At 36.8% G+C, this 15410-nt stretch overlaps 1 non-coding gene across 1 annotated transcript; it reads right to left on the reverse strand.

The window, feature by feature from the left end:
- Positions 1-1260: 1260 nt before the first annotated feature.
- Positions 1261-1392, reverse strand: LOC120882698. Its single transcript, XR_005725558.1, has one exon. It is a non-coding gene; the product is annotated as a small nucleolar RNA SNORA51 (small nucleolar RNA).
- Between the last annotated feature and the right edge of the window lie 14018 nt (positions 1393-15410).

The raw sequence follows: 15410 nt of genomic DNA on the forward strand, positions 1-15410 counted from the left end.
CTATGTCAAAGCCACCTGATCTGCCTCTTGATAATCTGTATGCAGGTCAAGAAGCAACAGTTAGAACTGGGTAACGAAGAACAGACTGGTTCCAAATCAGGAAAGGAGTATTTCAAGGCAATTTATATTGTCACCCTGCTTATTTAACTTGTATGCAGAGTACATCATGAGAAATGCTGGACTGGTTGAGCCACAAGCTGGAATCGAGATTGCTGGGAGAAATCTCAATAACCTCAGATATGAATATGGCACGTCCTTTATGGCAGAAAGCAAAGAAGAACTAAACAGCCTCTTGATGAAAGTGAAAGAGGAGAGTGAAAATGTTGGCTTAAAGCTCAACATTCAGAAAACGAAGATCATGGCATCGAGTCCCATCACTTCATTGCAAAGAGATGGGGAAACAGTGGAAACAATGACAGACTTTATTTTGGGGGGGCTCCAAAATCACTGCAGGTGGTGACTACAGCCATGAAATTAAAAGATGCTTGCTCCTTGGAAGAAAATTTATGACCAACCTAGACAGCATATTAAAAAGCAGAGACATGACTTTGTCAACAAAGGTCCATTTATTCAAAGCTATGGTTTTTCCAGTAGTCTTGTATAGATGTGAGAATTTGACTATAAAGAAAGGTGAGCACTGAAGAATTGATGCTTTTGAACTGTGGTGTTGAAGAAGATTCTTGAGAGTCCCGTGGGCAACAAGGAGATCTATCCAGTCCATCCTAAAGGAAGTCAGTCCTGAATATTCATTGGAAGGACTGATGCTTAAGCTGAAAATCCAGTACTTTGGCCACTGATGTGAAGATATGACTCACTGGAAAAGACTCTGATGCTGGGAAAGATTGAAGGAGGGAGGAGAAATGGCCCACAGAGGATGAGATTGTTGGATGACATCATCTACTCAATGGACATGAGTTTGAGTAATCTCCAGGAGTTGGTGATGGACAGGGAGGCCTGGCATTGTGCAGTCCATGATGTCGCAAAGAGTCAGACATGACTGAATGACTTAACTGAACTGTCTGATTTCACACAGCAAGACAATCTCTAGGCCCGTCTGTGTTACTACAAATGGTATTATTTCATTCTTGTTTAAAGTTAAGTAATATTTCATTCCAAATATGTACCAAATTGTCTTTGTCTATTCATTTGTTGATGGACATTTAGGTTGCTTCCATGTGCTAGCTGTTGTCAATAGTACAGCAATGAACTTTGGGGTGCAGGTATCCTTTTTTTTTTTCTTTTCTTTTCTTTCCCTCTGCTCCATGTCCTCCCAATCACAATATAGACAAGGCACAGGGCCTTCCTGGCCTGAGGTGTATATGAGGTGGGTTTACTCTGCCTTCTCTTTCTATACAGTGTAAGAACATAGCCTGTGGTAAGCATCAGGAGGCTGGTGTGCATGTATCTTTTTGAATTACGGTTTTATCCAGATAAATACCCAGTTGCTAGATCAAATGGCAGCTCTACATTTAGTTTTCTAAGGCACCTTCATACTGTTCTCCACAGTGGCTGTACCAATTTACATTCACACCCACAGCATAAGACAGTGCCCTTTCTCCAGATTCTCTTAGAATTTTTTTTTTTTTTGGTAAATATTATGGTGATGGCCATTCTTACTGATGTTAGGTGATAGATACCTCATTGCAGTTTTTGATTTGCATTTCTCTATTACTGAAAGTAAAAATCTTCACATATGCTTTTTAGCTATCTATACGTCTTCTTTGGAAAATGTATATTTACATCTTTTGCCCATTTTTTGATCAGGTTGGTTGTTGTTGTTGTTGTTGTTTATTGAGCTACATGGGCCATTTGTATACTTTGGTGATTAACTCATTGTTAATTGTTTCATTTGCAAATTGTTTCTCCCATTCAGAGTTGTCTTTCTATTATGCAAATGGTTTAATTTGCTGTGCAAAATTTTTAAGTTCAAATAGGTTCCATTTGTTTATTTTTATTTTTTATTACTCTATGAGGTGGATCAAAAAGATCTTACTGTGGTTTAAGCCACAGTGATCTGCCATTATTTTCCCATAAGAATCTTATAGTATGCTGCCTTACATGTAGGTTTTTAACCCAACTTAAGTTTACTTTTGTGATTGGTATTGGAGACTATTTTAATTTCATTAGTTTTTGTGTGTAGCTGTCCATTTATTCTAACAGCACTTACTGAAGAGACTGTCTTTTCTCCATTGTACATTATTGCCTCCTTGTCTTAGATTAAATGTTCATAGGTACTCGAGGTTATCTCTACAATTTCTATCTTGTTCCACTGATCTATGTTTCCATTTTTTTGTGATAGTACCATGTTATTTTAATAATTGTACCTTTGTAGTATAGTCTAAAGTCAAGAAGCCTGATTCTTTCAGTCTGCTTTTCTTTCTCAAGTTTCATTTGGCTATTTTTGGTCTTTTGTGTTTCCACACAAATTGTATTTTTTTTTTGTTCTAATTCTGTGCAAAATGCCATTGATGATATGCTAGAGATTGCATTGTAGATTGCTCTGGGTAATGTATTCATTTTGACAAACTTGATTCTTCCAATCCAAGAACATGATGTATATCTCCATCTGTTATTATCATCTTTAATTTCTTTCATCCATATCCTATAGTTTTCTGCATACGGATTTTTTTGTTACCTTAGGTAGATTTATTCCTAGAAATTTCATTTTTGATGAAACTTTAAATTGAATAGTTTGCTTAATTTCACTTTCTGATCTTTTGTTATTAGCATATAGGAATGCATAATATTATTATGCATTAATTTTGTACCCTGCAATATAAACAAATTCATTAATGTGCTCTCATATTTTTTCTGGTGGCATCATTAAGATTGTATATGTATACTATCATGTCATCTGTCCAATAAAGGACAGAAATGGTATGGACCTAACAGAAGCAGAAGATATTAAGAAAAGCTGGCAAGAATACATAGAAGAACTATAAAAAAAAAAAATCTTAATGACTCAGATAACCTCAGAGGTGTGATCACTCACCTAGAGCCAGACATCATGGAATGTGAAGTCAAGTGGCCCTTAGGAAGCATCACTATGAACAAAGCTAGTAGAGGTGATGGAATTCCAGTTGAACTACTTAAAACCCTAAAAGATGATGCTGTGAAAGTGCTGCACTCAATATGCCAACAAATTTGGAAAACTTAGCAGGAGCCATAGGAATGGAAAAGGTCATTTTTCATTCCAACCCCCATGAAAGGCAATGACAAAGGTTGTTCAAACTACCACATAATTGCATTCATCTCACACTAGCAAAGTAACGCTCAAAAGTTCGCAAGGTAGGCTTCAACAGTACGTGAACCAAGAACTGCCAGATGTTCAAGCTGGATTTAGAAAAGGCAGAGGAATCAAATTACCAACATCTGTTGGATCATAGAAAAAGCCAGAGAAATCCAGAAAAACGTATACTTGTGCTTCATTGAATACACAAAAGCCTTTGACTGTGTGGATCACAACAGACTGTGGAAAAAATTTTCAAGAGATGGGAATAACAGACTCCCTTACCTGCCTCCTGATAAACCTGTATGCAGGTCAAAAAACAACAGTTAGAATTGGACATGAAACAGTGGATGGGTTCAAAATTGGGAGAAGAATACATCAAGGTTGTATATTGTCACCCTGCTTATTTAACTTATATGCAGAGTACATCATGTGAAATGCAGGACTGGATGAAGCACAGCTGGAATCATGATTGCTGGGAGAAACATCAATAACTTCAGAGATGCAGCTAACACCATCCTTATGGCAGAAAGCAAAGAACTAAAAAGCCTCTTGATGAAAGTGAAAGAGAAGAATGGAAAAGCTGGCTGAAAATTCATCATTCAGATCTTGACATCTGGTCCCATCACTTCATGGCAAATAAATGGGGAAACAATGGAAACAGTAACTTTATTTTCTTGGGCTCCAAAATCACTGCAGATGGTGACTGCAGCCATGAAATTTAAAAATGCTTGCTCTTTTGAAGAAAAGCAATGATTAACCTAGACAGAATATTGAAAAGCAGAGGCATTACTTTTCCAACAAGTTCTGTCTTGTCAAAACTTTGGTTTTTCCGGTAGTAGAAGTGTGAGAGTTGGACCATAATGAAAGCTGAGTTCCAAAGAATTGATGCTCTTTAGCTGTGGTGTTGGATAAGACTCCTGAGAATCTCTTGGACAGAAAGAAGTTCAAACCAGTCTACTGTAAAGGAAATTAACCCTAAATATTAATTGGAAGGACTAATTCTGAAGCCAAAGCTCCAATACTTTGGCCACCTGATGCAAAGAACTGTTTCCTTGGAAAATACCTTGATGCTGGGAGAGATTGAAAAGAGGAGAAGAAGGGGATGACAGAGGTTGAGATGGTTGGATGACATCACCAAGTTGATGGACATGAGCTTGAGCTAGCTCCAAGAATTGGTGATGGACAGAGAAACCTGGCATGCTGCAGTCCATGGGGTCACAAAGAGTCGTACATGACTGAGTGACTGAACTGAACTGATCATGTCATTGGAAAACAGTGATAGTTTTACCACTTATTTTCCAATTTGAATTCCTTTTACTTGTTTTTCTTCTGACTGTGATGGCTAGGACTTCCAAACCTATGTTGAATAAAAGTGGTGAGAGTGGACATCCTTGTATTATTCTTGATCTTAGATGAAGTGCTTTCATTTTCACAAATAAGAATGATGTTTCCTATGGGTTTGCCATATATGGCCTTTATTCTGTTGAGGTAGGTTCCATTTATGCCCATTTTTTAGAGTTTTTGTCGTACATGGGTTTGCATTTTGTCAAAACTTTTTCTGCACCTATTGATATGATCATATAGTTTTTATTCTTCAATTTATTGATGTGGTGTATCATTTTGTTTGATTTGCAGATATTGTAAAACCCTTGCATCCCTGAGATAAATCTCAATTGATCATGGTGTATAATCATTTTAATGTGTTGTTGGACTCAATTTGATAGTTTTGTTAAGGTTTTTTTGTGTTTATATTCATCAGTTACATTGGTTTCTAATTTTCTTTTTTGTGTGTGATTATCTCTGGATTTGCTATCAGGTTAAACATGGCCTCATAGAATCAGTTTGGGAGTTATTCTTCTGCAGATTTTTGGAAGACTTTCATCAGGATACATCTCACATCTCCTGTAAATGTTTGACAGAATAACCTTATGAAGCATCTGGTCCTGGACTTTGGTTTAATGGTATTTTTTATTCCCAGTTTCAATATCAGTACTTGTGATTAGTCTGTTCTTATTTTCTGTTTCCTCTTGGTTGTGACTTGGAAGGTTGCACCTTTATAAGAAATCATCCATTTCTTCTAGGTTGTTTATTTTATTGGTGTATTGTTGCTTGTTGTTGTCTCATAATCTTTTGTATTTCTGTGATGTAATTATTTTTTTCATTTCTAATTTTGTTGAATTGAGTTCTTTCTCTTCTCTCTTCTTACTAAACAGTTATAAATTTTGTGTATCTTTTCAAAGAACCAGCTTTTGCTTTCATTGACCTTTGGTACTGTTTTTTTTTTTTTTTTCCTATTTCATTTATTCCTGCTCTGGCTTTTGACTTCTTTTTTTCTACTCACTGTAGGCTATGATTATTCTTTCTCTAGTTACTTTAGATGACAGGTTATGCTGTTTATTTGGGATTTATCTTGTTTCTAGGCTATGATGGTATTTCTATAAACTTCTCTCTTAGAACTGCCTTTACTCTGTTTCATAGGTTTTGGATCATTGTGTTTTCATTTTTATTTGTCTCTAGGTATTTTTTAATTTCCTTTTTTATTTCTTCAGTGGTCCATTGGTTGTTTAACAGCATACTGTTTAGCCTCCACATTTTTGTGTTTTAGTCTTTATTTTTTTCTTGTAGTTGATTTATAATCTTAATGCATTGTGGTCAGAAAAGATGTTTGATATGATTTAAATTTTCCTGAATTTACTGAGTTTTAATTTGTTGTCCAGTATGTGATCAATTCTGGAGAATGTTTCACGTGAGCTTGACAAGAATGTGTGTTCTGCTGCTTTCTGATGGAATGATCTTCAAATGTCAGTTAATTCCATCTGATCTAATATGGTATTTAAAGCCTCAGTTTCTTTATTGCTTTTTTTGTCTGGAGGATCTCTCCATGGATGCAATTGTGATGTGAATGCCTTCCAGTATTATTTCATTACTTTCAGTTTTTTTCATTTATGACTGTTAGTATTTGTCATATATTGAGGTGGCTCTATTTTGGACATATATATATATATATATATATATATATATATATATATACAATTGTTATAAATTCTTGGGTTGTTCCTTCAATCAGTATGCAGTTTTATTCTTTGTCTATTTTAACAGTCTTTATTTTAAAGTTGTTTTTTTTTTTTAAATATGAGTATTGCTAATCTGGACATGAGTTTGAGCAGGCTCCAGGAGTTGATGATGGACAGGGAAGCTTGGTGTGCTGCAGTCCATGAGGTCACAAAGAGTCAGACACAACTGAGTGACTGAACTGAACTGATTGCTACTCTCCAGCTTTCCTTTGGTTTCTATTGGCATGGAACACCTTTTTCCATTCCTTTACTTTCAGTCTGTATATGTCCCTAGATCTGAAGTGTTTATCTTGTGCTGCTGCTGCTAAGTCACTTCAGTTGTGTCTGACTCTGTGTGACCCCATAGACGGCAGCCCACCAGGCTCCCACCATCCCTGGACTTCCCCAGGCAAGAACACTGGAGTGGGTTGCCATATTCTTCTCCAATGCATGAAAGTGAAAAGTGAAAGTGAAGTTCCTCAGTCGTGTCCAACTCTTAGCGACCCCATGGACTGCATCTCACCAGGCTCCTCTGTCCATGAGATTTTCCAGGCAAGAGTACTGGAGTGGGGTGCCACTGACTTCTCCAGGGTATCTTGTAGACAACATATATAAAGGTATTGCTTTTGTATTCATTCAACCAGTCTTTTGATTGTATCTTTTGATTGAAACATATAATCCATACATTTAATGTAATTGTTGACATGCATGTTTTTATTACCATTCTAGAAAAAATAATGTCTTTCTTTTTGGTTGGTCTTTTTATTCTCCTTCCTCTTTTGTTCTCTTCTCTTGTGATTTGATGACTAACTTTAGTATTGTGTTTGAATTCCACTTTCTTTTGTGTGTGTGTGTGTGTGTATTGAAGAATTCTGGTTTGTGGTTACCTTGAGGTTTTGATATAGCAATCTATACATAAACAAGATCAATTCAACTTATTGGTCTCAATATCAAGTGCATTTCCAGTATCCTACTTTTGCACTCTCCTCTTCTCATGGTTGCCAGTTTTGATAACATATTAGTATGCAGATGATTTCCTATCTTTATTGCTTGCCTTTACCAATGAGCTTTTCCATTTGTAATTTTCTTGTTTCTAGTTGTGACATTTTTTTCTGTCTAGATAACTTCCTTTAGCATTTATTGCAAATCTGGTTTGGTGGTGTTAAATTCTTTTAGCTTTTTCTTGACTGTAAAGCTTTTGACTTCTCCATAAAATCTGAATGAGAGCCTTGTTGTATAAAGTACTCTTTGTTTTAAGTTCTTTCCATTTATCTTACTAAATATATCATGCCGATACCATCTTTGTTGTAGACTTTCTGCTGAAAAGTCAGTTGATAAATTTATGGGAGTTCCTTTGTATCTTATTTGTTTATTTTCCCTTGTTGCTTTTAATATTTTCCTTTGTCTTTAATTTTTGTTAGTTTGAACACTGTCTCATCATGATCCTCCTTGTGTTTATCCTGCCTGAGACTCTCTGCACTTCTTGGACTGGGATTACTCTTTCTTTTCCCATGTTAGGGACATTTTTGTCTGTTATTTCTGAAAATATTTCTTCAGGTACTTAGGCTCTCCTTCTGAGACACCTATAATTCAAATGTTGACACATTTAATGTTGTCACAGAAATCTTAGATAGCCCTCATTTCTTTTCATCCTTTATTTATTTTAATCAAAGAATAATTGCTTTACAATATTGGTTTGATTTCAGCCATACATCAACATGAATTTGCCATAGATGTACACATTTCCCCTCCCTCTTGAACCTCCCTCCCACCTCTCATGTATCTAGGCTGTTACAGAGACCCTGTTCCTTGGCAATGATTTCCACCATTCTGTCTTCCAGCTGCTGTTCCCTTCTTCTGTCTCATGTAATGTGCTACATTTTTTTTCTAGTGTACTTTTCATTTAACTCATTGTATTGTTCATCTCTTTTTTCTTTAGATCTTCTAACTGTTCCCTAAACATTTCTTGCATGCACTCTGCACTCAATCTGTACCTCCATTCTTTATTGATATTTTGCTTTAACTTTACTATCATTACCCTTAATTATTTTGGGGGTAGACTGCCTATCTCCACTTCACTTAGTTTCTCTTCTTCTCTTGCTTCTTCCTTTGGGATCTATTCCTCTATAATTTCATTTTATCTAATTTTCTGTGATTGCAGTTTTCATTCTGCATGCTGCAGGGTTGTAGTTCTTTTTACTTCTATTGTCTGCTTCCTGTTTGATAAGGCTGATCTCCAGGGGCTTGTCCAGGTTTCCTGGTGGGAGGGACTGTTTTTTGTTGTTGTTGTTGTTCCCCACTGGTGGATGGAGCTGGGTCTTTTCTCTCTGGTGTGCAGGGCTGTGTCAAGGGGTGTGTTTAGCAGACAGCTTTAGGCTACAGAAGACTATAATAAGCCTATGATGGTTGATATTGTGTTCTCACCTTGTTGGTTGTTTTGCCTGAAATGTCCCAGCCTTGGTGAGAAAATAGCAGTCTCCAACAAGGTTCACTACAGTAAGTACTCCCCAGAACTACCACCAGTTTCTTTGTTTCTTCAGAGAATCAGCTGTGCCCTGCTACAGCAGGAGACCCTCCAATACAAGTAGGTAGGTTTGTCCTAAGCTCTCATAATGTCACTGTTGTTTCCCATGGGTTCTGGTGCACATGAAACCCTGTGTGTACTCTCCAAGAGTCCAGTTTATATTTGCCCCAGTCTTTTGGAATTCCTATGTCCTGCTGGCCTTCAAAGCCAGATACCTAGGGGATAATCCTCCCAATGACTCCCAATGGGAGTCTGAAGTGAGGCTTAGAACTTTCACTCCTATGGGAGAAACCCTGCAATATAATTATTGTTCATTTTGTGGGTCACCTGTCAAGTGTATATGAAATTTGCTTTTATTACAATTGTGCCCCCTGCCATCTTTTTGTGGCTTGTTCTTTGTCTTTTGATGTAGGGTATCCTTTTTTGTAGTTTGAGCATTTTTTTGTCAATGGTTTTTGAGCAGCTATTTGTGATTTTAGTGTTTTGATGAGAGGGAGTGAGCTCATGCTTTTCTCTGCCATCTTTTCTCCACCTCTTTCCATTGCCTAAAAGTTTTATTGATGAATGTTCACAATCGTTATAAAAGAAGATACCTATTCCCTCACAGCCTTATAACTCAGAGGAAGGCACAAATTGCTTTGTCAATTGTAATATAGTCTGTGCTCCTCAAGTTTCAGGTGAAGAAAAAAAGGAACATATTTAGATATTGTAAGCAGAAATAGATTTAATTCAAGAAACTGAGTGCCTAATACATTTATGGAGAGATTTGATGCCTGGGCTTTCACTAAAACTACAGGACTCAATAATGTAAAAATACACCTGGTGGATCAGATGGTAAATAATCTGCCTTCAATGCAGGATACCCAGGTTCAATCCATCGGTCAAGAAGATTCCCTGGAGAAGAGAATGGATACTCACTCCAATATTCTTGCCTGGAGAATTCCATGGATGGAGAAGCCTGGTGGGCTACAGTCCATGGGATTGCAAAGAGGTGAACACGAGTGAGCAACTAACACCTTCATTTAAAAAAAAAAAATAATAGTTTGCATAATCATAACTTGCATAATCAGAAAGGTGGAGATCCAGTTAGAATTTAGTGAACTTGTTGGTCTCTTGAATACACTGCTGGATTGTTATAATCAGGAAACAGGGATCCATGATTTGGTGACCACCATCAGCAGGATTACTATTACGATGGCCTCCTGACAACCATGAATCTAATGACCTAAACCTGGAGTGGGGGTTCAGTGAAAAACTTAATATCTCCACAACTATGCTTGCCAACAGAAATGGGAAGATAACTTCTAACTTCAGCTTATTAAATCTCAAATACTATAATTGGCAGAGACTTGTTCCTATCTAGATCCCTAGGTACAGAGTCTTATCAATGATACCTAATATTTTCAATAAAATGTGAGAATAGCTTTAGATTTACAGGAAATTTTCAGAGATAGGATAGAAAATTTCCACATACTTTGCACCCGATTTTTGCTATTGCTAGCACCTTTCATTAATATGGTACAATTGTTACAGTTAATGAAACAATATTGATGCACTATTATTATATAAATTCTATACTTTATGTGAATTTCCTTAGTAATTACTTAATGGCTTTATTTCTTCTCCTGTGATCTCATCCAGGACACCACATTACATTTAATAGTCATGTCTCCTTAGGCTCCTTCAGTCTGTGATGGCTTCTCAAGCTTTGTTGTTTTTGATGACTCTAAGAATTCTAAGTACTGGACAATTGTGTTGTAGATTATTTACAATGACTTTCCATCTTGGCTTTTTCTCATGGTTAGACAATGTTTATGGTTTGAGGGGATGAATACCACAGAGGTGAAGCGATGTTCTTAACACATCATATCAAGTGTACATTATATCAACATAAATTATGATTATTGATATTGACTTTGATTACCCGCCACAGGTATTTTTTAAGGATGTCAATATAAAGTTAATTTTCATTGAAAGTTAACACTTTCAATGTTGCTATTGTTCAGTTGCTAAGTTGTGTCAGAAGCTTTCTGACCCCATGGACAGTATCATGCCAGGATCCTCTGTGCTCCACTATCTCTGGGAGTTTGCTCAAATTCATGTCCATTGAGTTGATGATGCTATCTATATCATCCTCTTTTGCCCCCTTCTCCTTTTGCCTTCAATTTTTCACAGTATCAGGGTCATTTCCAATGTGTTGGCTCTTTGCACCAGGTGGCCAAAGTATTGGAACCTCAGCATCAATCCTTCCAATTAATATTCAGAGTTGATTTCCATTAGGATTGACTGGTTTGATCTCCTTACTGTCCAAGAGACTCTCAAGATTTTGCTTTAGCATCACGAGTTGAAAATATTAATTTCTCAGCACTCAGCCTTCTTTATGGTCTGACTCTCACATCCAAAATGAGGTCTGGAACAGTTATAGCTTTGAGTATATGGATCTTTGTCAGCAAGATGATGTCTCTGCTATTTAATATGATGTTCTAGGTTTGTCACTCTGGAGGAGGGCATGGCAACCCACTCTAGTATTCTTGCTTGAAGAATCTCATAGGCAGAGGACCCAGGAGGGCTACAGTCCATAGGGCTGTAAAGATTAGGAAACAATTGAAGCAATATAGCACACATAAACAATAGGTTTGTCATAGCTTTCCATCCAAGGAGCAATAGTCTTTTAATTGTATGGCTACAGTCCCCTGAACAGTGATTTTGAAGTCCAAAGAAGTAAAATTGTCACTGCTTCCTCTCTTTCCCCTTCTATTTGCAAGGAAAGGGATGGGACTGGATACCATGATCTTAGTTTTTTAAATGCTGAGTTTTAAGTCAACTTTTTCACTCTCCTCTTTCACTCTTATTACAAGGCTTTTATTATTATTATTACTTTACTTTACAACAAGGCTTTTTAGTTCCTCTTCACTTGCTGCCATTAGAGTGGTATCATCTGCATATCTGTGGTTGTTGATATTTCTTCCAGCAATTTTGATGCCAGCATGGGATTCATCCAGCCCAACATTTTGCATGTTATACTCCACATATTCATTTAAATTGAATAAGTAGGATGAAAACATACAGCCTATTTGTACTCTTTACAATTTTGAACATGTCTATTGTTCTATGTCCAGTTCTAACAGTTGCTTCTTAACCCACATACAGGCTTCTCAGTAGACAGGTAGACAGGTAAGGTGGTCCAATACTCCCATCTCTTTAAGAATTTTCCACAGTTTGTTGTGATCCACACAGTCAAAAGCTTTAACATAGTCAATGAAGCAGATATATTTTTCTGGAATTCCTTTGCTCTATCCATGATTGAATGAATGTTAACAATTTGATCTCTGATTCCTTTGTCTTTTAGAAACTTAGCTGATACATATGGAAGTTCTTGATTAACATACTCCTGAACCCTAGTGTGAAGGATTTTGAGCTTAACCTTTTTAGCATGTGAAATGAGTACAATTGTATGGTAGCTGGAACATTCTTTGGTATTTCCCTTCTTTGGGATTGGAACGAAAACTGACCTTTTCCAGTCCTGTAACAACTGCAGAGTTTTACACATTTTCTGGCATATTGAGGGCAGTACTTTAACAGCATCATCTTTCAGGATTTTCAATAGTTCAACTAGAATTCCATTATCCCCATAGCTTTGTTCATAGCAGTGCATCCTAAGGCCCACTTGATGTCACACTCCAGGAAGTCCAATCTAGGTGAGTGACCACACCTTCCTGGTTATTCAGGTCATTAAGACCTTTTTTGTATAATTCTTCTTTGTATCCTGGCCATCTCTTCTTAATCTCTTCTGCTTCTTCTAGGTCCTTACAGATTCTGTTCTATTGTGTGCAACCTTGCATGAAATGTTCTTTTGATATCTTGAAGAGATCTCTAGTCTTTGTCATTATTTTGCTTTCTTCTATTTCCTTGCATTTTTCATTTAAGAAGACCTTCTTATCTCTCCTCGCTATTTTCTTGAACTCTGCATTCCATTGGGTATATCTTTCCCTTTCTACCTTGCCTTTCTCTTCTCTTCCTTCTTCAGCTATTTGTAAAAAATACTCAGACAACCAGTTTGCCTTTTTGCATTTCTTTTTATTTGGGATGGTTTTGATCATGTCTTCTGTACAATGTTATGAACCTCTGTCCATAGTTCTTCAGACACTCTGTCTACCAGATCTAATTACTTGAATCCATTTGCCACCTCCATTTTATAATCTTAAGGGGTTTGATTTAGGTAATGCCTGAATGCTCTAGCGGTTTTCCCTGCTTTCTTCAATTTAATCATGAATTTTGCAATAAGGAACTTGTGATTTTATCCATAGTCAGCTCCAGGTCTTGTTTTTGCTGACCATATAGAGCTTCTTCATCTTTGGATGCCAAGAACATAACCAATCTGATTTCGGTATTGAACATCTGATGATTTCCATATGTAGAATTGTCTCTTGGGTTGTCAGAAAACGGTGTTCACTATGACCTGTGTGAGTTCTCTTGACAAAATTCTGTCAGTCTTTGCTTTCTTCATTTTGTACTGTAAAGCCAAACTTGCCTGTTATTCTGAGTATCTCCCGATTTCCTACTTTTTCATTCCAGTACCCCATGATGAAAAGTGTACATTTTTTTGTGTTTGTTCTAGAAGTTGTTATAGGTTGTCACAGAACTGATCAACTTTACTTTCTTCAGCATCAGTACTTGAGGCATAAACTTGTATTACTGGATGTTGAACAGTTTGACTTGGAAACTAACTGAAGTGATTGTGTCTTTTTTGAGGTCGCACACAAGTATTGCATTTTGGACTCTTTTATTGACTATGAAGGCTACCCTATTTCTTCTACAGAGTTTTTACCCACAATGATAGATATAATGATCATCTGAATTAAATTCACCCTTCCCCATCCCTTTTAGTTCAATAATTCCTAAGGCGTCAATGTTCACTCTTGCCATCTGCTTAACCCCTTCCAATGTACCTTGATTCATGGACCTAGCATTCCAGGTTCCAATGTAATATTTTTCTTTACAGGGCAGACTTTATTTTCACCACTAGACACATCCACAGCTGTATATCATTCCTTCTTTGGCCCAGCCACTTCTTTCTTTCTGGGTCTATTAGTAATTCCCCTTCACTCTTCTCCAGTATCATATTGGGACAACTTCTGGGAATCTTCTGGAACACCTATAATTAGAATGCTGTTGCACTTAATGTTTTCCCAGAGGTCTCTTAGACTGTCCTCATTTCCTGCTATCTTTTTTTCTTTATTATGCTCTGCTTCAGATATTTCCATCATTCTGTCTTCCACCTCACTTTCCTGTTCTTCTTCCTCAGTTATTCTGCTATTGTTTCCCTCTAGTGTATTTTTTTTTACTTCAGTTATTATGTTGTTCAATGCTGATTGTCTGTTGTTCTTTATTTCTTCTGGGTCTTTTTAAAACATTTGTGTGTGTTTGTGTCTTCTCTATCCATACCTCCATTCTATTCATCTGTGCCTCCATTTTAATAGCAAGATTTCTGATTATCTTAAGTATAATTACTCTGAATTCTTTTTTTGGTAGATAGCTTATTTCCTCTTTGGTTTTGTGTTTTATTTTTTCCCCATGTTCCTTCATCTGCTGCATGTTTCTTTGTCTTTTTGTTTTATTAATTTATTGTACTTGGAATCTCCTTACCATAGGCTGCAAGGTCATATTTCCTCTTATTTGTGGAGTCTGCCACCAGTGGATGGGGTTGGATCAATGTCATGCCTTATGCAAGTTTCCTCATTGGGGGCACTAGTGCCTGTGTTCTGCTGAGTAGCACTGAATCTTGTCTCTCTCAGGGACTGTGCCACATACAGTGATGTGTTTTGGGATGTTTGTGAGCTTGAAATGGTTTCAGGCAGCCTGTCTGCTAATGGGCAGGGTTGTGTTCCTGTTTTGGTAGTTGCTTGGCATGAGGCATCTGGCACTGGAGGTTTCTGGCCTTTGGGTGTGGTCAGGCCTTAGTGTTAAGATGTAGGCCTTTGGGAGCACTCTCCATGGTTAATATTCCACGTAGTCAGAAGTTCTCTGGTGGTCCAATGTCCAGGAGTACATTCTCCCATCTTGCAGGTTCAGACCTTACCTCTCGCTAAGACACCAATACTCCACAAGCCACACAGCACAGAAGAGAAACATAAAGAAAGAAATAGAAACAAACAAACAAAAAAAAACATACAAACAAATAAAGGACAGAAAATATCCCAAAACAAATGTTAAAAACAACACTAAACAGATAAGCGCACACAAAGAAGCTCACACACTCACACTTGCAAATGAAAAGGAGAGAAAAGAGAAAAATAAAATAAAATAAAAATAAGAACCAAAGAAAAGAGAGCAATGAAACAAACAAACAAACAAAAAGCATAAGTAGAAACACACATTAAAAGCTAGACCAGCAAAAAATTAAAAAGAAAACAAAAATATGGGGGCAAATGCAATGTAATGCAAAAGTACTTTAGAAATAGAAAAATAAATTTAAAAATAAAAACATTAAACAAGGAAAAATGTGAATACAAATAAAAAGAGAATAATAAAAAGGACACTAGAACTAAATGAAAAAGAAAAAGACACACACATACCCACATACACACACACACACACACAA

The sequence above is a fragment of the Oryx dammah genome, unplaced genomic scaffold (genome assembly GCF_014754425.2).
Source record: "Oryx dammah isolate SB20612 unplaced genomic scaffold, SCBI_Odam_1.1 HiC_scaffold_23, whole genome shotgun sequence".
Taxonomy (NCBI): Eukaryota; Metazoa; Chordata; class Mammalia; order Artiodactyla; family Bovidae; genus Oryx; species Oryx dammah.